The following is a 24,373-nucleotide window of genomic DNA, read 5'->3' as shown; positions in this document are numbered from 1 at the left end:
GAGCGAGCCAGAGAGAGGCGACCGCACACATCCGGGCCCTTTAGCCCCGTGCGGCCCCCCGAGCCGTGGGCGCGGGCGCTGGGCTCGGGGCGCGGGGCTGCCAGCCGCGGTGCGGGAGGCGGGGCGTGCGGAGGGCGGAGGCGCGGCCCCGGGAGGGAGGAGCTGCCCGCGCGCCCGCCGCTCGGCTGCACACCCGCTGGAGCAGCCCCGCCACGAGACTCTGACAGCGGCGCGGCCCGCGCGGCTCGGGAGCGCAGAGACGGACGGACAACGGTGGCGAAGGAGGACGCGAGCGCTGCGGCCGGGAGCCAAGTGAGGGAGGCTCGCGGGGTCGGCGGCGCGCTGAGGTGAGCAGCTCCGCGCGCGGGCTGTCAGGGGTCTGCTTTTGCACCTCGGCTGCCTAGGCGGGTCGGGAGGTCGCGGGGCTCAGACAGGGTGGCTGTACATCCCCGGCGGCCCCGAAGCGATGGTGGGGCCGTTGCTAGGAGGCGGGAGGCTCGCGCGTCCCGGGGCGCCGGCGGGGGCAGGGGCGCGCTCCATTGCTGGGCAGGAGGCGGGGGGCTGCGGTGGCTATTCAGGGGCTCCGTGCGTGCGGCAGCCATGCAACCGAAGGAGGCGGGCGGAGGCAAAGAGGGAGAGGAGGAGGGAGGGGAGAGCCAGCGGAGAGTGAGCCAGCGAGCGGGCGCCGCGCCTCCTGGCTGGCACCGCGGCCTGGAGCGAAGTGGCGCGCGGGGCTCGGAGGGAACTTCTGCCGGCGTGTGCGGTCCCGGGCTCCGCGGCGCCTCCGGGCCCGGGAGGGGCGGGGCGGGCCTCTCGACAGCCACAGGTGGTTCCTGCCAAAAGTTTTGCTGTACTTCTGCCGGGAAGGCTGGAGAACATTTTGGGGAGTGACAGTGTTCTGGTACTTGGGCATCCGCACCTCGCACCGTCTTTTTTGAATATTAGAAAAGGGTTGTCAAAAGTGGAGGGGATCCCATACTTCTCAATGAGGCCCAAGGGTTGCCTGGCTGCTGGGACCCAGATGCCACTCAGATGAGCATCTCAGCTGTGGGCACACGGAGGAAGTTGAGGTAAATGAACACAGGCTCATGATTCCTCTAGGTCTTGATAAAGCGAAACATAGCCTGCCCGGGAACCTGTCACCCTCACTGGGCGTCTGGAGATCTCTTCCTAGCGACACACGCGGTGGAGATCTCTTCTTAGCGACAAACGCCGAAACCGCGTGCGCGTCTGTGCTCACGGTGTGCGCGTCTCTTGCTGGGTTGGCAGCGAATTGTCTCCGTCCGCTGTGAGGCTTTGTTATTCGCGCTGTTGGTCTGGTTTGCCAGGAGGAAGGCCAGGGGCAGCCCCGAAGGAGCTGGCAGGTCCCCTTACCCTTTAAATCTGCATAACTGTATAGACAAGCATTAAATCAAGCCTGAGCCCATGACTCAGGGCAGAAGCAGTTGAGGTCCGTGCTGCCAAGCTAGGGCTGGGGTTTCTGGGGCTTCTGATACGAGGGGGCCTTCGCGCGCGCGGGGGGGGGCATGGAACCGGGTTGAGAAAAAGCCTTAAAAGAGGATGTGCTGTGTCCAACGTTGAAAGAAAAAGTATGAGCTTCTGTGGCTTGGCTCAGTTCCTTATTGGCCAGGTTGGCTATCCAGGGCAGCCAGGTAGAACCACCAGGGTAGGTCAGGCTTAGGCTGAAAGAAATCATTATTTCCAGAGAGAGTCTGATACCTGGGTGTTGCAAGTAGGTACAAACCCTCCGAGAGTTGGAAACACTCAGCTCTTCATTCTCCTTGGTCCTGTTCACAGTCGCTGTTCTACTGCTACACCCATGAAGCACACGAGCAGGAAAGGGGGTTCTTTGCTTTAAAGGAGGCCACAAGATTTGGGGGAACAGACTCTAGGCATCAAGAGAACTCATTCTATAATGAGCAATCCCAAGACCGAGGAAAGGAGTGGTAAAGGAGCAAAGAAACTAGTAATGACAGCAGCAGCCCAGGCCAGCTTGGACAGAATGCCCTGGGGCAAGGTCTTGTGGACTTGTCACAGAAACGCCACCCCTAGACCCTGAGCCTATTATGGGCTTATTATCTGGTACTTTCTAAATTCATGTTTTTCAGCAAAGATATTCGGTTTCATGCCCCCCCCCCACCCCCATCCTTGACCTCACTAAGGCAGGACTGTCACTGAAAAGTCCAGTGTGACATGGTCCCAACTTTTCCTGCACCCTCATTGCCCCAAATCTCCCAGATTCCTTGGGCAACATAATGTGGCTTGATTAGCCAAGATGAGTGTACAGCTTGTCATGCTAAAGCACCCACTTTCTGTAGGATGCCAGAACTGTTTTCCCGGTAATTAGGTTTTACAGATATTTTTGAAAAGGAGCCCAATTTTGGATCAATTACACTTGGGCACAAATTCAGTGCTGTTGTGGATACCAAATGAGAGAGATGAGCAATTATCTGGGGGTGTTGGAATGAATGTTGTTATGAGTATTTGACATAGCTATTAAGCATCAATGAATGGGTTCTCAGTAAATGTTTTTTTACTCTGTATTTTATTGAGTAAACAAGTGTCTTAATTAAAAAGAGATTCGAGTTGGCCGCTTATACTTTAGCCACTTTTCCCTTCCCAGTGGATGTGGTATGTGTGGGGTGGGGTGGGGAGTGTAGAGTGATGATGACCAAGAGAATTTTGTCTTCTTCAAACCAAGATATTCTAGAGCAAGACTTAGCCTTCAGTCTGTAATGTTGTCCATGGTCAGGCACAGCCTTATTAAGTCAAAATGAGACTGGGTGTGGTCTGTGTCAATCTGTATTAGTCAGAAATTACTCAAAGGGGGAACATTCTCTAAGTTTTATTGCCCTCAAGGACATGAAGTATGAAGAACTCCAGGCCAATACAGTATGTAATTTCTCTGGTCTCTTACATAGGCAAGGATCAAAGTCCCCATCCCCATCCCCATGTTTGGGACACTGTAGAAAAAAATAAAAACAAACAAAAAAACAAGATCTGGAATATTTTGCTAATGTCTTTCACTCCTATTGCATGCTAATCCCATCAGAATCCCCAAGAGCTAGGTAAATAGAGAAACTGAGGCAGAGTGAGCAGAAATGGTTTCTAGTGCATTAGCTTGCTGTTCAGCTTGGGCTTCCAGGAAATCACCTGCAAGAGGCTCTCCAACAAGGCTTCTGGACCATTGTCCATCCCAGCACTGAAGTTACAGGGGGATGCCACAGTTACAGTTGACTGGAGACCAGGACACTTTCTCTACCCCCTCTGAAGTCCGCTTGTTATCCTCCCTCCTGTAGAAGGCTATGGGAACTTGGGAACTGAAGAGCCAGCTGGCTAAGTCTGGGGCAGGGGTGTGGGATCTCTGTCTGTGCAGGACTGAAGGAGTCGGTCTATTTATAAACGCCCTTCCGCTCCTGGAAGAAGAGACTCAAGGGTCTGGAACCATCTGCAATACTGACTTCTCTCTGGGGTGACTGTGCCCCACTGGGAAAAAAAAAGCCTGCCACCCAACCATGTCAGATTGACCCCGATCTGGGAAAAAGATCCCTCAGGGCTTCTCTGAGTCTTACTGCCTTTGGGGATTTAAGTTCCAAGGATTCCCTAGAGTTAATATTTGCAATTTAGGTGCTATCCCCAACACTGCATAGGAGGCTACCTCAGAACCCTCCCAGAACTGCTCTGCTGAAGAAAGCGTAGCTGGCCTTTAAAAATAATGGTAGTAACTATTTTTCTGCAGGACATTGGAAAGTGGCAGATTAGACAGGGCCCTCTCTGGCTCTGTGTGGTGCTGGAGGAGGTCCCAGGCTTGCTCTCCTCCGCTTGCTCCCACCCCCATCCTAATGGTTCCTCCCTCCCACTCATTCTCCACACCATCTCAAATCCTCTTTTGTCCTTGATCAATAGCACCTGCCACGATGCTGCTTACATCTCTATTCCGGAGACTCCAGACTCTGCCTGCGCTGGTGGCAGTGGCAGGAGGACAGGTGGGAGAACCACTCTGTTGTGTCTGAATTGACCTGCGGGAAGAGCCATGTCAGGGGCTCACAGCAGGCTTCACTTAGGTGGGAAGACCCAGGAGAATCCCTGGAGAGAAAGGAGAGCTGGTGGCATAGGGCTGCAGGGGCAGGCACATGAGCTGCTGTTTTCCAGGGCAGGGCTTTTGGTTCGTTCTTCTCTATATGCTCAAGGTTGGCTGCTGCAACAGTTTGCTGAACTAAGACCATGGGCTGAGCATGGGTGAACAGGAATCAGATTGACTTCTTTACAGACGGTGTGGGACGGAGAAGGGCACTTTGGGAGGGCAAGGATGTAGCAGCAGAGTGTGGGCGAGAAAGAGGGGAGGGTTGTCCGGCCAGCATTTTGAGGGCCTTGAGCCCAAGCTAACTGACCACTCACTACCACCAGGCATGCTAGAAGCAGCTTTCATTGATTTTTTTATGGCCTAGCCAGCGTCACCCAGGAGGCATGCCCTAAGGCTCTGCAGGAAGGCAAGTTGGGCCTGTGGTCACCAGGAGTTTGGTCCCTAGACCTCCCCCACTCCCTGCGCTTTGCACACCCACTCCGTTTCTTGAAGGAGCTCCCATCCTGGTTTGCTAGTCTTCCCTGTGCATCTTCCAGCTGGCTTTGCATTGTCATTTGGGTCATAGTGCATTCTTTACTGTACCCGGTGATACTGGGGTGGGACTTTGGTCCTTTGCTGCTTGACTCCCCCACCAGAGTGTTAGTGCCAGGAGGCCAGGGACTCTGTTTAGATGTCTGTCATTGTTTCCTCCGCTTTCAGAGCTATGCTGGCACGCTGGAGTAAGCAGTTGATTGACTGCGCCTGTTAGAGCTGTTGGGATGTGTACAGAGGAGGTGGCCAGGGTCCTTTCAGCCCAGAGACAGAAATAAAGCTTGTTAGAGGTGTTCTGATGTATGGCAAGAAGGGGATGTGGAATTCAAGGAGCATGGGCCATTGTCAAGGCTGGCTTGGGTAGAGGAGCCTCTCGGTGGCAGGGTTGAGCTAACTCACCCCCCCCCACACACACACACTCACACACACTCTGGTGAATAAGAGGCGAGCATAATGCCACCCTTGGAGAATGAGGAGTTGTGTTTTTCCACCAGCTCTCTTCGTTGGCAGCCTCTTCAGAACAGCCGTGGACAGCTGTCTGCCAGCATGGACACAAGGAGGGTTCCTCTCCAGGGCCAAGGGGTACACTTAGCCCCACAGGAGCAGGGGATTTCGTTAGTGTTTCACAGCCCACTGACTTCCAAACCCCGCTTACACAGTGCCTCTAAAGACGGGCGCGGAAGGAAACTTAAAGAAATGGTTAGCGTTTCATTCACTGCTACTTATTCTCTGATCATCAAAGCACTAGTTGTCACGGTAGAAAACCTGGAAAGTGTGGAATAGTGCAAAAATTAAAACAACGCTGCTGCAACACCCTAAGTTCATTGCATTTCACTACAGTCTTTTCCTATGTCCACAAAGAGGCGTATAGAAACAGAAGAGCATGCATAAAATGCACATATGCATGGCTTCCCCAAACTGAAAAAATCCACTCCATCAAAAAAAAAATCCACTCCATCTTCCCCTAACCAGAAAGGTTGCTTTTCCCCTGGGAACCTAACACTCACATTCCCACTGTCAATCACTGACCCTGGAGGAGAAAGAGGCCCCACACACTCTAAAAAGACCTTGGGTAGTTTTAGCTTCTGTATACAGAAAACTGCTGTATTTTTCAGCATCCCAGCACACTAGAGAAACCTCTCATGTTCCCCTCCATACCATCATGCTAAGGACAAGGAGTCTGTGGTACTGCACACACACTCCAGAATGTTTGGAAACGTATTCAACATGGATGTGTAGCTTCCTTTCCAGGACCGTACCATACTTTATTTGTCTGCTCTAGAAGAGATTTTTAAGTGCCCATGACCTATGACCGAGAGCTAAGAGAGGCAGGAAGAATTTAAGAAATAGAAACCTGTGTTGTTCCGTTAGTGTCTGAAGGTGTCCCTGGGGGTGTCCACTGGTCCTTCAGGGCTGGTGGCTACCCTCTTCCTCACTGGTGGGTTCATGGCTTGCAAACATGGCTGGCATGAATAAAATACAAATACCGGGTGGTGGTGGTGCATGCCTTTAATCCCAGCATGTGGGAGGCAGAGGCAGGTGGATGTCTGTAAGGTTGAGGCTAGCCTGGTCTACAAGAGCTAGTTCCAGGACAGTTAGGATTGTAACACAGAGAAACCCTGCCTTGAAAAACCCCGTGGGAGGGGAGATCCTCAAGAGGTCCATGGAAGCCAAGGTCTCCTCCGAGTGTGTTTGGCGGGGAGGCTGGGGGAAGAGCAGAGAGTAGCCATGCAGGGAGACTGACTTCTGAGACAGTAACCTGATGCACACTGCACCGGGCGTCAGAGAGGTTTTAGTGAAATCTTGTGTAAAAGCATTGAAGACTCAACTTTTAGAGACCATAAACAGAGAGATCCAGGCGAGAGGCATAGAAGGGTACAGAGCAGAGCTTTAGGGTGGCAAACAACTCTTCAGCTTGGTGCTTGCCAGGGCCCAGAACCCAGTCCCAGCAGAAAGGGAGTCCTTGGGATGGTGAGGCCCCTCCTCACCTCTAGTTTAGCAGAAAAGGAGAGGGAGGCTGAGAAGCTAGGGGAGGAGAGGAGTAGAACGTTTGGAGCCGACAGCACATCCGTGACTTTGCTGCTTTCCAGGGTCATGATTACGTGCTATGTTATTTAACCCCACCACTGTATCAAGGCAGTGCTAACTTGACAGGGTGGTCAGGCAAGAGTGATGTTTAATATGTACATGTGAGCACGAGCACGCATGCACGCGCACACACACATACACACTTATGCCTGCACACACGTGTGCACACACACACACACACACACACACACACACTTGAGCATGCTCAGAAGGGGGAATGGAGGGTGAAGGAAGAAGGGTGAAAAAGGGAGGGGGGAAAGAGAGAGAACACGAATAGCCTAACAAAAGAACCAAGGACCAATGCAGGAAGCCACCATCCCTCAGTCAATTCGTAAATTTGTTTCTGGCCTGAGGCAGGAGGGAGAAGATGAGACATATAGACACTCTCAAACATCCTAGACTTTGTTGTCTCCTGTTTCAGAATGAGGATGTTCGGGGCACCTGCTCTACACATGGGCAGAGTTAGCATCACTCACGTGGTACCACTGCCCCTCTCTGCTTTTCCACCTCGAGTGGAGGAAAAACACACTCATTCCAGCAAGGAGCTTAATCTCCTCAGCACTGCTAGGGGCACACTGCTTCCTTGTGCGCATGGGCGCCCACTGCTCTTCACAGTGTAGACTTTTGGCTTTAATTGCAGGCAGGAACAGGTCAGTTTTGTTGACCTTCAGTCAAGTCAGAAAGCAGCAGAGACTAATAGGAATTTATGATGTACCGTCTACATACATTAAACATTTCTGATAGCTACATTTTTTAAAGTAAAAAATGGGTAAGATAAATTTTAGTAATGTATTTTATTTAGCTCATTATAGCCCAAATAATATCATTGTAACATGGGTCACTAGATCTGTCTTAAGTGCGCAGTAGTTTCTAGACAGCAAAGAAAGCCTGGGGCACAGGTTAGGAGGGCTAGTCCTGGGGAGGCATGGCTATTTGGGGGCTGTGCTGTGAGGAAAAGTCGTCCAGCCCTGGGGTGGAGGGAGGGTGTCCCAGGCAAGCAGATGACAAGGGAGACAAAGGACAGGAAATTCCCTTTTATCTTGCCTCAGTGGAGGGTGTGTGCTGGGTGCCTGAGGTGGGTGTTCCACTCTCACAGGCCTCAGTTTCCCCATCTGTCTATGAAGTCAGATCATTTCCAAGAGCCATTCCTGCTGTAATATCCTTTAGCTTCTGAGAGAAAAATCTGGAAAGCCAGTAGAGTATGAAGAGGGTGCAGGGGGAATGTGAGAGCAGGTTGGTAGCGGTGGTGACTTTGGGGGCCCATGGCTCAAATGCCTGTACAGCTCTCTAAGAATTTTACTGAATGTGCTTTGGGGATGGACAAGGGCGTTGCCATGTTAAAACAGTGACATTTTCTTTGTGCTACAATTCTGAAGCTTCCTTCTGTCCCTGGTTATCCCAGAGGGCTGTGAACAGCGACCATTGCAAGATGGGAGGGGCCTGGCAGGAAATATCAAGACACAAGAAAAGGGAACTTTTTCAGCTCTGTCATTAATGGGCACCCGGCCTGTCCAGAGAGGATGTGGAAGAGGGAGGGATGGGGCAGGCAGCTTGGAGGGAAGGGTGCGACCTGTGTATTTTTGGCTTCTGAAGTCAGAGCCACTGCTTTTCCTGTGCCCTGGGGAGGAGCACTTGAGGTTTTTTATCTCCTTACCATGCCCTTCTAAAAGGAGGAGCTCTCTCTCTCTCTCTCTCTCTCTCTCTCTCTCTCTCTCTCTCTCTCTCTCTCTCTGAAGAGCTCTGCCATCTTTTTAAACATGTTACCACTATCTAACTTGTGATTCTCCGAGGAAACCCCATCCTCCATACAGAAAAGAGGCCCAAGCAAGCTGGACCAAATGAGGAAACTGAGGCTCAGAGGGACTGTATTACTCCTGGAATCCACCTCAGGAGGCAGCAGAGGACTGGATGCCAGAACTGGAGCCTTCTCCTCCCCCAAAGCCTGGACCTGTAGGACTTGTCCCTTCCATGGTTCACAGGCAATTCTTTGGGCTGCTCTGAACCTTTGTAAAATAAGGGTTTCTCTCCTATGTTTTCATAAACTACATTTTTATTACTTCCCCACATTGTTTGCTTTGAATTTTTAATTTAATTTTTTTTCTGAATAGGTCAACACTTACATGGTTTAAAATTCAAAAGGTACAAAAGGGTATTTGAAGTGAAATGTCTTTCTCTCACAGCTGTGAGTCTCCTCACCCAGGGCAGTGGCTGGGTGTTGGTGAGCACCAGTGTTCTCTAAACACCAGGCCTACTATCTGCCCTTGGTCCCCCTCAGCTGCCTCTCACAATCCTCCAGAGGGCAGTGTCTTGGTCTCTGTTTCCTTTTTGCCTTGAGAGTCTTTGGAACCCTTCTGTATCTAAAGCAATCAGGACTGGTTTCAGAGTCTAGAGCAAGAGTGTTACTCTGGCCAATTCTTTCACATAGAGTGGGCAGTAATGGTAGACACAGGTGGCCAGTGTGACCTTTAGTGAGAGACTGACCACGCTTTAAGGCAGGAAACACACTTTCCTGTCTGACCTGGAGTCTGTGGCTCACCTCTGTGTGTCAGAGACTTGCTGTTCCCCTCTTAAATTTGGGGTGATCTGCCTTACTTTAATGCTGCTCTCTGAAACAGCCCCAGGCTGTGAGGATAGACTCTGATCGGGTGAGCTGAAGTTGCCAGAGAGTTACAGATCAGTCCTGAGAGAGCTTCTGTTTTTGAATCATCTTCACCGCTTTTTGTGTATCAAGAGAAGGAAGCCGTGACGCTGTGGGACCCAGGTATATTTGGGCTCCTGTGCTATCTGTAGTCTTGGGTTTGGTTCTTCAGGGCACAGGAGAAATCCAAGACATGGTTTTGTGTTCAAGGATCCAAAGATGTCTTTGAAAGATGATGACGCATACAGGACATACGCAATGCTTATGTGGGTAACTGCATGATACAATGTAGTTTGAAGACGGGCAGTCTTGACCCCTGGCAGGGAGCTTGGAGGAGGAACGGAAATGACATTATGGAGAAACTGCTGCATTGTGAGCTCTTCCTAGTTGTGACATGCCCATTAATTCTCACAAAGGCATCCAGCTCAACATTATCATCCCCATTTAGCAAATGAAGAATTGAGACTCGGGATGTTTAGGTTAGCTTGCTCGAGGTGGTGTATCTGGCAGGAAGCAATTAGGGGAGTGACAGAGCTAATTCCACAGCCCATGTTTTATCTATTACACTGAAAATTGAGTGTTCAGGGTTGGAAGACAACCTTGGGCAAGGGAGTAGTAGGGGGACCAACATGACACGGGCCAGGCTCAGTGATAATGTGTCCCTCCAGAAGAAGCGTGTGTGGAAGCAAGAGGAAATAGTTAGGGAATCAAGTCTGTGGAAGTCATTGCAACACTCAGTTATTGCCTGGTTGGACCCCCCTGTCTGGATCATTGAATGCTTTTGTGTTTGAGAGGTGTCATGGTTTGAATTTGAACCATAAAGGAACTTAGGAAGAAATAAAACACTAGATATCAAGAAGTAAAACTAAACATTTCAGTCCAGCACCACACTGAATGATTTTTAAAAATCACCACCACCACCACCATCATCACCATCACCATCATCACCACCACCACCATCATCATCATCACCATCACCACCACCATCATCATCATCACCACCACCACCACCATCATCATCACCACCACCACCATCATCATCATCACCACCGGTTTATATGTAAAGTCCAGGGGACAGCTTTCAGGGGTCAGTTCTCTCCTTCCACCCACAGCTCCAGAGATCAAACCCAGGCATCAGGATTGTGTGGTAAGAGCTTTTATTATTCACTGAGCCACCTTGTTAGCCCTGGAATGATTTTGGTCACTAGCTAATATCTCTTTCCTATAGTATTTTGAGAAATTAATTTTGCAACCACATCAAGCCCTGTGGTAAAGATAGAACTACCAGCACAAAGAAAATCAGGCTACTAAATTCAGGAGTTAAGACACCACAGAAGTTTGTATGTGTTTTATGATTTGCAGAGGGAAAATCCTGTTTCCGCTCTGTGAAATCCCATCACTTACTGTCACTGCCAAAGCCCGTGGCAGAGGGTAAGCATTGCTTTCTTACGGGAGCCGTGCTGGGTGGCGTGGACCCAGCGGTGTGTACTGTTGGGGTAGAGAGCTGACTGGAGCAAAGGATTTGAGGGATAGTAAATCTTGCACATAGTGATCAGGTTTAGATGTGGCATAGAGATTCAAGGACCCCATCCCAAGGTCCCAGTTTGCATACGCTCCCTCCACTAGATTTATGTCCGTCTTTGTAATCTCAAGGTTTCTCTGTCCTAGAACTGTTGCAAATAAAACAAACCACTTAAGAAAACATGCTGGCCTGCTACTTTTCTGATGGTCTCTAACCTTTGTTAATCTATCTCAGTGAAAACTAGTAGGTAGAATATCTGCATCTCACCTAATGAGATCATGCTCAGGTTAGGGTGTGTGTGTGTGTGTGTGTGTGCACGCGCGCGCGCACACGTGTGCATGTGCTGTTGGATGCCTTCATCTCAGGCTGTCTGTATGTGTGCTGTTGGGTGTCTACATCTCAGGTTGTGTGTGTGCATGCATACATACATGCATGCTGTTGTGTGTCTTCCTCTATCACTCTCTCTCCTTACTTTTTTTGAAACAGGTCTCTCCAGAAACCCAAGGCTTACCAACTGGGCAAAACTGGCTAGCTGGTCACCGAACCCTGGTGATGGCTGTCCCCTCCCAGCTAGCCCAGGGCTTATAGCTGTGTGGTGCTGCCCTTGGCTTTTGTATGGGTGCTGGAGGTGAGGTCCAAATCAACTTTCATGCTTATATAGCAATCACTTTATGACGGAGCCATACCCCCTTTCCCACCTTAGTCTTCTTGCCTTGAGTTTTGCAGGATATCCATGGAGGATAAGGAAAATGCTTTGTATTTGGGATTTAGCTGTGATGTGGGCATGCTTTTGCAAAGTGTGTTCCAATTCTAATTTCAGCTAGTGTCAAGCACTCAGAAATCTTGCTCACATTCTAGATGCTGAAGGGGCAGTCCTTGGTTTTTCCCTTGCCAGCTACTGGGGAAAAGTGTGTGCTTGCTTTTGTGTACCAAGGTCCTTAGATATAAACACACACAATATATAATATATAAAATATAATATTCAAATAAATATACATATATAAATATAATATATATAATAAATCAAACCACTTAAGAAAGCATGCTTATCTGTTATTTTTGATGGTTTCTAACCTTTATTTATCTATCTATGTATCTATCAATCATCTATCTATCTATCTATCTATCTATCTATCTATCTATCTATCTATCATCTATCGTGTGTGTGTGTGTTTGTTTTGCCAGGGAATAGGGATGGAGAGAGAGGTTGTAAAGTGAATCATCTGATAAGATAATATTCCTCTGTACAGTGTAGAAACCCGATTCTTCTCTGCTCTCCCTCCTTAGCTGTGCCGGCACTCCACATGCCTTTCGGTTCTGATGCTCCAGGCTCAGCCGCCTTGCAGAGAGCACCTATTTGCAGAAGTCATTAAAAGCCATTGTTTAACTAAAGGCTTTTCTTCTCCTTCCTTACAATTTTCCAGCCCTGCATTTGTGAAGACCTGACTCAGCGACTTTCTATTTTGGGTATTTGTTACCTCTTCTCAGATTCTGGGCTGCAGTTCCTCACTCCCTACTCTTCTCTCACAAATGGCAAGTACCTAGACTTTGGCTCACTCCACACAAGGACAGGACTTTCTAGGAGGCCTCTGCCCTGTCGTTGGTAACCTGTGAACTGAGTTCTCCTTCTTGCCTGGTGAACAAATTAACATTTTCACCATAAAAAAATTGTCGCACTCCTTTGGGAAATAACCATTTGCCAGGGTGGTAAAACATTTGAATAGAACACACATTCTCATTCTCTCTCTCTCTTTCTCACATGTAAACATATTTACATATACATATTCTCTCTCACATGTATACATAGTTACACATATACATATATTCATATTCTCTCTCTCTCCACGCCCCCCCGCTTCCTCTTCTTGGGATTGTAAGTAGAAAGCTCCCAGCCCAGTCTGTCTTGAATCTCAGCACTCAAAAAAATATTATTGACTATGACTAATACTATAATTATCATGCTCAAAAGGAAAACGTAGCCCTGAACCTTGTTGTCACGCTCCAGGACGAGAAAGGTCTCTTACTTAGTGTAGTGACCCTTTCTGCTGGTTCCCATGCTCCGTCCTTCACACACACACAGCACATTGAGAGTCTGTTCATTCTTGGGATGTGTGCAAAATTCCAATTCCTGTCAGGAGAATTTATGTGCGGTTTTAGAGGGGATAATCGACCAGTTAGTATGTGCGTGCTGATTTTATACACATACGCGGGGCCGTTTACAGCACACATTATAACATCTTCAGTCTCTGCCAAGAATGCGTATTTCTTAGCCCCGTGCATTTGCATATTATGGGTTCATAATTCCAAATAGCTGTAAAGATCTCTAAGGAAAATGTAGTCACTGTACTCCGATGCTCTAAATCTCAATAGAGTAGTAGAACCTGGCTAATTTTTGCCCCTTGCTAATGTGCCAACCTTATAATTTTTTCACCCCTGCACATACACACAAATCTCTGACTTTATCCTACTTCTAAGCAGAGATTTAATAGCTGGGAGCTGAGTTATGCTGCCTATTCCCCAGACTTCATTACCTTTCCAAAATATATCATACACGGCACAATGTACTATAGCCTCATTATAGATGATTAAAAAGAAAAGATTTGTCAAAATAAATGAACCGGCTGATCTGATCTTCTCCTGGTGGGATCCCTGGCTCCCCTGCCCCCACCTCCACCTTGAGTCATGGTCCCAGTGTTTGGCTGAGCTCAGCCCTGTGATGACAGCGGTTCAGAAATTGCTCTTGCAAGCTGGTATCCCTAGAAAATGCAGCCACCCACCCCCACTCCTCTAATCAATTGCTGGAGCATTTTCTATTGGCAGTGTTTGATTTGACCAAACCACGTAGAAAAGCAGGAGGAAAAGAAACTTCGGGAACTTTTCTTCCCCCTCCATAGGTTCAAGGTCCCTGGATTTAGAAAATTATCAGGTAGAGAGGTTTTCTTTTTGAAACTCGGGGGGAAAAGATTTGAAGCTGGAAGACCTCTCCACCCTAGTGAGGACTGGATAGAGAAGCCATGGAAGTTTTCAAGTGCAATGGTCTTGGTGGAAATACTGCCAAAACCACCGCAGACTTGCTAGTCTGGAGGCTGCTGGGCTGGAGCTGGCCAGGGTGGGGGAGCAGGCACCAGTGGCTTCGTTGTGTGGTTAGCTTTGCCCAACCTTGTGATGCTGAATTTTAAAGTGCGTGCTACAAGGAGCTCTCTGGAGGCCAGTAACCATCCTTGCAGGCATCCGAGAGGCTCTCTGGGCTACCCAAGGGTGAGGGATGCTCATGGCAGTGGATGAAGGCCCAGCCAGTCTTGGTTCAGGAGCCTGAGGTTGCTGAACCCATACCTTTTGGGTTCTGCCCTCTGTGGTTTACTTCATTCAGGGGGCATTTGCTTTAGGGATGCGTGTTCATGCATGCACATGGCTGTGCGATCTTTTTGTAGGTAGTTTTGATTGGAAGCTTAGTGAGAGAAGAATCAAATGAAATCTGTACATTAAAGATAAATGCACTCGGTTTTTTGTCAAAAAAATTCAGCTCTGTAATGCTGGGATTTGAATGTAAGATCTGTGCTAGCTCGGCAAATCTTACTACATCTCTATATCCTCAGGATCACAAATTGCTCCTCCCCTTTTTTCTCTTTCCTTCCCCCCTCTTCCCCCTTCTTCCTTTCTTTGAAAAATCTGCCTGTGTGTCTGTGTGTTACATGTGTGCCTGGTGCCCAGGGAGGCCACAAAAACTGATCCCTGGGACTTGAGTTACAGGTGACTGTGAGCCACCATGTGGGTGCCAGGAATTGAACCTGGGTCCTCTGCATGAAGTGATCTTAACCGCTGAACCATCTCCCTAGCCCCCTTTCTTTTTTCCCTCACCCTCTTCTCTCCTTCCCTTGCTTTTCTTCCCTTCACGTATTTTGAGGCTAGGTTTTACTATGTAGCCTAGTCTCTCTTGAATTCCCAATCCTCCTGCCTCAGACTCCCAAGGGCTGGGATTTTAGACATGTACACTTACACCTAGAAAACTTGAGTAGTTGGGGGAGTTTTATTGATGTATAATTCTCCTGAGATAGGATTCATTGTGTTTTAGGGTTGCAATCTACTGGCTAACTTTGCATTTAACGAGAGTTGAATTAATGAATAGCGAGGAGCACAGGGTGTAAACCCAAGGCTATAGAAAGGGAAAATGGAAAGGAACCCTGTTATTTCCAGCCCTTGGCGGGGTGCTTCCTCTTTCTCTTGCCTGCAGGGGGAGCCACACCATCAGGATGTAGGTCAAGGGACTTGCAGAGTGTGCCCTTTGGTCCCACCTAACTGGTGGAGCTTGTCTGTGCTCGGACAGCATATAGGTCTTCCTTGGGTCATTATTAGTTCACAGGTGCCAGGATAGTGTCACATCAAAGGCACATTCATGAGCACATTTGGCCCAAACCTTTTCTTGTTCTCACTATCAGTCCGTAGAAGCCATTGCTGGGCTCACCCCAGCCAACTTTCCGTCATTGGCATAGCAGCTATGGCCCTAGAGCAGACCAGGAACATTCACCCTAGCAGGGCATCCAGGTCTCCTGACTGTGCATCTCTGGAATGACCTGATGTGAGGACAAGAGGAAGTGGACAGTGTAGTGGTCACTAAAGGCCATCTTGTCCCCTTTGTGGGTGGATGGTAGGCTGATTGCCTGGCCTAGCTCCAGAGCTGTCTTTCTATACTGCAAGTGTTCTTGGTGAAGACTTAGTGCCAGAGCAGAGTGGAACTCCAGGGAAGACCTCAGAACACTGGCCTTTGTTCCAAAAGAAGCCCTTTATTCCACCCGGTAACTCTAAGAAATCAAGCCACTAGAGAAAAACAACCCCCATTGCAACTGGTCTTCTGTTTGAAAACCACTATTTAAAATCCTGCTTGTATTCTACTGGGGCGTGCATTGTGTGTTGGTTTGAAAGTTCTGAAAATAACAATAAAACAACTATATTTGGAGATTGATTTTTTTTAAAAAAGGGCGTTTCATTTTTAAGCATTCAAAGCTTAAAAAAAAAAGCAACCCAGAGAAGACCCAGATTGCTTGTAGCTACAAGTACTTATTATACAAACCATGTGTTGTGGGAAGGGAAGCTCTCACGCGCTGAGAGGGGGACAGTCGTCCCTCTGATTCCAGGGACTGTGGTATGATAGAGAATTCATCTTGCTGGGGCGCTGCCTTGCAAGGCTCTTCCTTTCAGCCTCTGCCAGCTGCTGTGGAGTAGAAAGCCAAGTTATCGTGGGAGCCGAGAGCTGCGGCGGGGGGGGGGGGGCGGGGGGGGGGGGAAAGGGGGAAAGGAGTGGCAGACACAGGTGGAGAGCACCCGGGCAGTTAGAGCTGTGCCACTGACCAATTGTGAGGGCTTAACACCTAAAGGAGATGCCTGTCAGGCTGTCAGTCAATCCCAGAGTCTTGCCTATCCTCTGCAGCAGTCATTCTCAACCTGTGGGTTGCCACCCCCTGGGGGTTGAATGACCCTTTACACAGGGGTCCCGTATCAGATATATACATTACAATCATATCAGTGGCAAAATTACAGTTGTGAAGCAGCAATGAAATAATTTTGTGGTTGGGGGGGGTCACCACAGTGTGAGGAACTGTGTTAAAGGGTCGCAGCGTTTGGAAGACTGAGGATCACCGCTCCACAGGCTGGAGAGCTGTGCAGACAGGACTTCTACAGGAATGGCTTCTAAGCAGGGCTCACTCCAGATCAGCAGGGTCAGGATCCTCTGGGACCTTGTGAGAGATCATCTGAGTCAGAAGCCCTGGGTTGGGCTCGCCTGTTGCTTAGCAAGCCTTCAGGGAGAGGTGGGTGTGAGATCGAGGCAGGTGGGGGAAGCCTAACTGTGGAAATAAGGAGTGTGCTTAAGGAAGAGCCCTGCTCCTGCGCTGGCTTTGTGAACATGGGGATCTGTTAAGCCAGATCTGGTTAATTTAGTGGAGTTTTATTATTCTGTAGAAAGCAGAGTTGACTGATCTGTCTTTCCCATGTGCGAGGAATTGCAGTCGGAAAAGCAGAAGGGGGTTCTGAGAGCAAAGTGAAGGGGTTTGTACCCTGGCCCAGGTCCTGTTCAGAGCAGGAGGCAGAGCAGGTCCCTCCAGATGCCTGCTCCTCGTTTCTTTTGCTGAGCAAAGCAGGGTCGCGATTAGCCCACTGTGTGTTCTTGGGGACATCGCGCTGTGCCACGGTCACTCTGAACCCCCAGGCCAGCAGGCTTGTACTTAGAGCTTGTCTGCTCTGTTGTCTGAGTTTATCCTGAGGGCCCTGCCATCACGCTGTGGCAGTCACCCAGATGCTGTGGTTTTGTTTCTCTGGAACTAACCCCCCTAGAGGGAAGGGTTGAGGCTCCAGTGTTCCCACCTATATTTTAAGATGAGGAAATGGAAAATTTGGAGGTTTGAGCCATACAGCTGCGTATTAGCAGAAGCAGGGCAGCAGTGGGGTTTGTGGGGCCCGAGGGCTTTCTTATGCAGGCCGACGTTTGTCCTTCTTCACATGTCCTGCACCCACAGCACAGGAAGGTGAACATGACAGCTCTTAGCAGTAGCAAGAGCCAGAAGAAAGTTCTTTGTCAAACGCAAAGACCCCAGGGCAGGAACAGGGTGGTTGAGGGACTTCCAGCTCTCACTGGGTTGCCTCTCTCCGTGCCTTGGTTCTTCTCAGTGGCTGGAGAGAAGATGAATTTCTTTTGGAACCAGGTACATGGACAACAGGACAGAGATGGAACTGGTTGGGGCTGGAACCAGATACTGGGAATGGTGAAAGGGCAGCATCTTCTTACTCTGCCAGAACGAGGAAGATGGGGAGGCTGTCCTGGCTGGAGCTGAGGTTTGCTGTCTTCTTCAACAAGCCAAGCAGTTGCTAAGACTGGCCTAAGAAATAGCTCTCAGAACCAGCTGGCTATGAGAGAGGTGGATTTCCTTCCGACTTCATTTCCACTCTGATTGTGATGAAATATTATATTATATTATAAGATTTATTTAAGGGCCAGGAAGGCAGCACATACTTTTAATCCAAGTCCTTGTGTGGCAGAGGCAGGGACCTCTCTGTGAGCGTGGCTCTACATAGTGAGACCCTGTCTCAAGAAAAAAGAGAGAGTGATTTAAAAACATGAAGCTCTTGAGCTGAGGATGTAGTTCAGTGGAGTAGCTTTTGCCTAGCATGCATGAGGCCTCAGTTCAATCCCTAGCACTCCTGAAAGAAATGGTCTTTTTATTTTTCTTGGACTAAGTGTGATGACTAGTTTCAGGTCAACTTGACACAAGCTAAAGTCATCTGAGAGGAGGGAACCTCAATTGAGACAATGCCTCCATAAGATCTGGCTGTAGGACAATTTTTTAATTAGTGATTGATTGGGAGGGCCCGCCCACTGGGGGGTGGGGCCATCCCTGGGTGGGCGGTCCTGAGTTCTTTTAGAAAACAGGCTGAGCAGCCCTGAGGAACAAGCCAGTAAGCAGCACCCTCTATGGCCTCTGTATCAGCATCTGTCTCCAGGTTCCTGCCCTGACTGCCTTTGCTTATGAACTAAAATGTGGAAGTGTAAGCCGAATAAACCCTGCCCTCCCTAAATTGCTTTGATCATGGTGTTTCATCACAGCAATAGTAACCCTGACTATGACACCAAGGAAATAAATTCAGTGGAGATGTACAGAGCTTTCAAAAAGATGGCCAAAATCATTTATTGAGAAAACAATGACACGGTTCTATAACAACATGTCTATGTGCAAAAGTAAAACGAATATGAGAATATTGGAATTAAAATTTCCTTGTTTTAGCTTATCTATATGGATTTTCTTTTTGCAAGTGTGAACATCACTTTTCTAGTTAGACAGCATCTTTAGTGTATTCCCTTTAGTGTATGTGTCTGTGTGTATGCAGGTACATGGAGGCTAGAGATCAATGCCAAGTATCTTTTGCTGTTGCTTTACACCTAAATTATTTATTTTTTTATTTATCTGTGCATGTGTGTGCCTGGTTGTCTATAGGTACATCCTGTGCATTTACCCACCTATGTCAGAAGAGTGTCAGACGGTCTGGAACTGCAGTTCCAGGTAGTTGTGAGCCTCCTTATGTTGTGGGACAATGATCTTGTACCCTGTAAAGATTTATCAGTTGTATTGCTTTAATAAAATGCTGATTGGCCAGCAGCCAAGCAGGAAGTATAGGTGGGGCTGCCAGGTAGGAAGTAGAGGCAGGGTGATGAGAACAGGAGAATTCTGAGAAGATGAAAGAGTCAGTCTGCAGTTGACACAGAGGAAGGAAGATGAGAATGCCTCATGGATAAAAGGTACCAAGCCACATGGCTAGCACAGACAAGAATTATGGGTTAATATACGATATAAGAGTTAATAAGAAGCCTGAGCTAATAGGCCAAGCAGTTTATAATTAATGTAGGCCTCTGTGTGTTTCTTTGGGACTGAAAGGCTGCAGGACCTGGTGGGACAGAAACCTCTGCCAACATCCTTATGTGGGTGCTGGGACTCAAACCAGGGTCCCCTGCCAGAACAGGAAGTCAGTAAGTGCTCTTAACTACAGAGCCATCTCTCCTATTCCTTCACCGTATATTGTGAGACAGAACTTCTCATGGAACCTAGCCCTCACTGACTGGGTAGACTGGCTGGTCTGTGCATTCTGGGGGCTCTGCTCATCTCTGCACCCCTTACATTAGGGTTACAGATGTACAAGACCATGCCTGACCCTTCTACATGAGTATGAGATCTGAATTCCTCATTCTTCTTCTTTTAAATATCCATTTATTCATATTTTACATGTTTGGGTGTTTGTCTGAATGTATGTATGAGCAACTCATGATTCCTGGTACCTATGAGGGCTAGGAGAGGCTACCAGAGCCCTTGGAACTGGAGTTACAGACAGTTGTGAGGTGCTGGATACAGAACCCAGGTCCTTTACAGAGCAACAAGTGCTTTTAACCACTGAGCCGTGTCTCCAGCCCTCTCTCGTCCTCCTTGCACAACAGACACTTTAAGGATGGTGCTCTCTCCCTAGCACCAGCTACCGTTTTTAATTAAAACACAGAAGCAGCACAGGCTTCTGTAGATACTCCAGGATGCTTCCTCATTAATAGTGACTTGCGGATGGTTGCAGTAGTTTAATGCTACTGACCACATCTTAAACACAGCATATGTGCTTCTCATGGGAAACCCTCAGTCTAGCTCAATGACTATAAGGTACCTCTCAATGTGGAGAAGGAATTCTAGAGACAGATGATTTATTAATTTGTTTCAAAATTATGTATCAAGTACCCCACAGTTCCAGGCCCTCTGCTGGCCTGTGCAGATGCCCGAGAGTATTATGGAGTTGGCCCAGTGATTTTCATCTAAGCTGTTTTCTCTTCAGGGTTGGTTCAATTCTTTATTTTTCTTAAGAAAAGGCCTTACCGAAAGAGATGAGAGCAACAGTGAGCTTCTACAATATCAGACAGGCAGAGGTTAGGCCTGAGAAAGACCTGGAGAAAGGTGGAGGCAGAGTCCATCCTTGGAAACCCTCACAGGAAGCCCTGCCCGTCCTGACTATTAACTGGTGTTTTCCTGCACTAGGTGCTTGGCTGAGTAATCCACTTATTTTAGAGGCTATACTCTTCAAAGGCTAGAAAACAAGAGTCATGGAGTCAGAGGGCTTGGCTTTGGGTCACATATCAGATAGGAGTAGGATCCACAACCAGACCCTCGTCTTTCTATCTCTGAGGCCCACTTTGTCTACCTGTTCTTTTGTAATAGGTACCGCAGACTCCTGGAGGGTTTACAAGGCCCACGGATGGGCAGACACTCACACACAGAGTATATGCTCAAGTACACAGAAACACAGACACGCACGGAAACATAGACACATTAAGAGCTCAAGGCTTTGAACAGCATTATGAATCATTAACAAAAGCAGCCCAGCTAGCTTACCACTCCCAGCTGAAGCCTTCATGTTAGTTAGACCGCAGGGCAATTGTTTAGAAAGTGCAATGACTTCAGGGTTGGGCTGAAGAAGAACTAAGTCCAAAATAAAGACGTGTGTGTGTGTGTGTGTGTGTGTGTGTGCGCGCGCATGTGCACATGCATGCACTGTACACATGTACATGCATGTGCATGTGTGTGCAGTTAATCCTATAAACAGATGAGAGAACACACAATTTGAACTCTTTAAGAAAACAGTTTGTACGTTCTCCGTGCACGCCTAAGAAAAAGTCCCTTCATCGTCACTTGTCCCAAATCAATTACACACTGGGATCTTCCATGTCCAATGCACTGAGCTGTGCAAACCTCCTTCTTCCGGGTCCTATTTCTATGATACCATCAGTTGCCAGCTTAAAGGAAATCAGGTCTTTTAAAATCAGTTTAATAAGACAGTCTCTCTTGTGGATTTCCCAGTATCAAAAGCAAAATGTACGCCTCGCCTTCTTTAAAAGCAAACAGATAAACTAACAAGCAAACAAGAACCAGTCTAAACAACCCGTCGCTGGGCAGCAGCTCATTCTGTCCCTTTTGTATGCCCTGCACACTGTGAGGTGTTCTGGGAAAGCCCATGTGAAAATGCTGATACAGTTCCAGTCCTAGGGCCAGCCCCTCACCAGGAGGAGACATGAATATCCATTGAAACACGATGAGAAGCAAAGTGGCACTGGGATTAGGTGGCAGCTGTCCCTCCCCTGCTGAAGATGTCTGGAAGAGGGACAGCAAGGGGGTGGCCATGGGGGTGAGGGGGGAGCTCCGGTGGCTTTGCAGCTGAGGTATTTTAAAGGGTGGCTGGGATTTCAACTGCAGGGAGGGAAGCAGGTTTATAAAATAAGCTAGCACAGCCACTGTGCAAGGGGAACACCAAGCTTTTGGTCAAATGGCACTATTTGCTACATTCAGCCGGGGGCACTTCAGGTGACAGGGGCCTCAGACCTGTTCTCTCTTCTCATTGGTCTCCCTCTGGCTCACCTTCGTAGTTTCTCTGACTTGAGGAGAGATAGAGGCAAAGATGTAAGGAGGTCAAACATTTTGGACTCCCTGAAGTTCAGGAAGAAGAGAGTCACCAGAGAGAGCAGCTGGCTGTCCGGGTCGGAAGTGAGCGGGACAGTAAGCTGTGACTTTCAGGGGACACTGTTTTCTAGTGTTCTCAGCTTCAACCTCTAGCTAGCAATAAAGCCTCATTTACTCTGAACATCTGTTACGATGGAGACTGGCTTGCTGGGCGAATGAAGGACATTTCCCCCTGACCTCTCCAACCCCGGGGCCCCCAGGAAGAATGGAATACATTGTGGGAAAAAAATAACCTGTAGTGCAACAGTTCTCAACCTGTGGGTCTCGACCCCCTTGGGGTTGCGTATCGATACTCTCATATCAGGTATTTGCATTATTACTCATAACAGCTGCAGAATCACAGTTGTAAAGTAATAACAAAATTCTTTTATGGCTGGGGTCACCACAATGAGGAACTGTATTAAAGGCTTGCAGCATTAGGAAGGTTGAGAACCACTGCTCTAGAACATCCAGACTTCTGGCCTCCACATCCACTCCATCCTTTCTTGACTAGGCTTTGACTGCCATTCAGTCCCATCTTCTCTTACATTTGCACCTCACCTCAGCAAGTTAGCTGTTCTGGAACATACCATGATATTTCATGTCCCTGTCGAGTGCTGTTCAAGACAGTCCTTTGATTTTCTGTTTTATTTCACTTCCGCAAAAATCCGATCCATTCTTTAGAAGTCAGTGTGGTGGCTACTGCCTACTCTGAGAAGTCTTCCTGGATCTCACCTCTGCGACTGAGTACTGGAGCATCAGTGTGGGCCAAAGGGGTGGGAACACAGAGCATCTCCGTGCTCTGCACTGGGGAATGTTCGGAAAACCTGGCAGAGATTCGGGGCCACCAGGAATTGTGGAGATTGAGGTGTGTGTGGGAAGGAGGACAACAGAGGCTCTGTTGTCTGGTAAGAGAATAACATTCAGAGGCAAAGCAAAGAAGGCTGGAATTTCCTTTCAATTATTTCTGGTTGTTGGCCTTGCTTTCTTACAGAGACTGGATGATGCAGAGCCCCCGAATTTATTGAGGTTGCCAATTACTCCCCCCCCCCCAGCACATCAGTGCCCAGGCCAGTCTTCCATCATCTTGTTTATATGGTTGTTTGTATATATTTCCTTCTATTCTATGACTGGAATATTCCAGAACGTCTCTGATTTATGGCTTGAAAACATGGTTCACATGGGTGAACCTGGGGTCTGCGGCTTAGTTTGTTTCCACACCACACAGGTATTAGGCTTCTTTGTATCTGCCATGCCAGGGTGGGTGAGGATTTCTCAAATGGACAGAAGGAGCAGGCTTCCAGTCCCAAGTCCTCTTGGGTTTTGAGCTAGTCCATTGCTTCTCCTGTGGACTCAGCATTTGACTCTGCTCCACCTCCATCTGTGTGTAGAGCTTCCTTGTTGGTGGGGAGGGCAGGTTTTTCTCAACAGTAGCACTGGTGGTCCCTGAGGGGATGGGGAAGGCCCCTCATCAGATTGAGGGGAGCCTATTGTGGGTGAACATCTCTTCCTGATTGCAGCCTTGGTGGGTGAGAGGGTGGAAGAAGAAAGACGGATGGCCGGGGGTCTGGCCTCTTACACTTCCACCGCTGCTCCTAGCATCTGGTTTTCTATGACTAACCCACAAGGGATGAAAAAGACTGGATCAGAGAGGATGGAGGGAGAATGTCTCTTGCAGGAATCAGGGCAACCGAGAAGAGGACTCTAAGGGAGCTTTGTTGAGACATGTGGGCCATGTGTCTATCCTATTGGCTGCTGTAGCTAACTAGTGACCTGGCAAGAAGCAAGAAGCCAGCCAGCCACACTGTGTGTGCTGGAAACCACATGCATGCTGGAAACCACAATCACAATTCTGCAAATTTCCAGAGTTTCCTGTGAGTTTCTGAGCTGCTCATTAGAAGAGGCTAGGGAGCCTCCCGTGTACTTCACTTCCCTGGGCATAACCAACTGGCCTTATTGCTTCCCCTCCTTGGTCTGTGCATTTCTGTCAGATCTGCCCCTGGGCAGGCTGGGCTATACCCACTTCACTAGCACATATGTGTAGACTTACATTAGTGGGGTGACCCTTCATGGTGCCATGTCCCCTCTCTGGCCACACCCTGACAGGGTCTGTAGTTGCTGGGTCAAAACCAGCAGGCCAGGACTGTAGCTCAAGAGTTCTAATCCAGTGATCCCAACAAGCCTCTGCAGAAGTCACAGACATCTTCATTGTCACATGACACAGGGCTCTGCTGATAGGCTAGGCCTTCACTGCCTTTCCAAACAGAAAATACAGACTCCAAGGTGAAAGAGATCTGTCACCCAAAGGCAGAATGAAGTAGCTACTAACTAGACTACCAGCTCCCAGTGCTCCAACTTCGTCATTATAGACTCATTCAGCCAAGGATACGGATGCCTTTGGGCACCTCAGCTGAGAGGCGAGGCTGTCCCTAGTACCACGACTCAGAGAAATAATCCCTGCTTCTTTCTACCCGTTGTGACTTCCAGCTTCATCCTACTGC

General features: G+C 48.5%; 1 protein-coding gene across 1 annotated transcript in view; it reads left to right on the top strand.

Annotated features, from left to right (window-relative positions):
* Positions 1-209: 209 nt before the first annotated feature.
* The window catches only part of Zbtb7c (zinc finger and BTB domain containing 7C), a 299,886-nt gene continuing 275,722 nt past the window's right edge, over positions 210-24,373 (top strand). Inside the window, exon 1 of the mRNA XM_075968250.1 lies at positions 210-347. The gene's annotated coding sequence lies outside the window, so the exon portion shown is untranslated. The remainder of the gene's footprint in view (positions 348-24,373) is intronic.

Source organism: Microtus pennsylvanicus, chromosome 4, assembly GCF_037038515.1.
Source record: "Microtus pennsylvanicus isolate mMicPen1 chromosome 4, mMicPen1.hap1, whole genome shotgun sequence".
NCBI classification, from domain to species: Eukaryota; Metazoa; Chordata; class Mammalia; order Rodentia; family Cricetidae; genus Microtus; species Microtus pennsylvanicus.
Note: the sequence above shows the minus strand (reverse complement) of the source record. Positions and strands in the feature narration are given on the sequence as shown.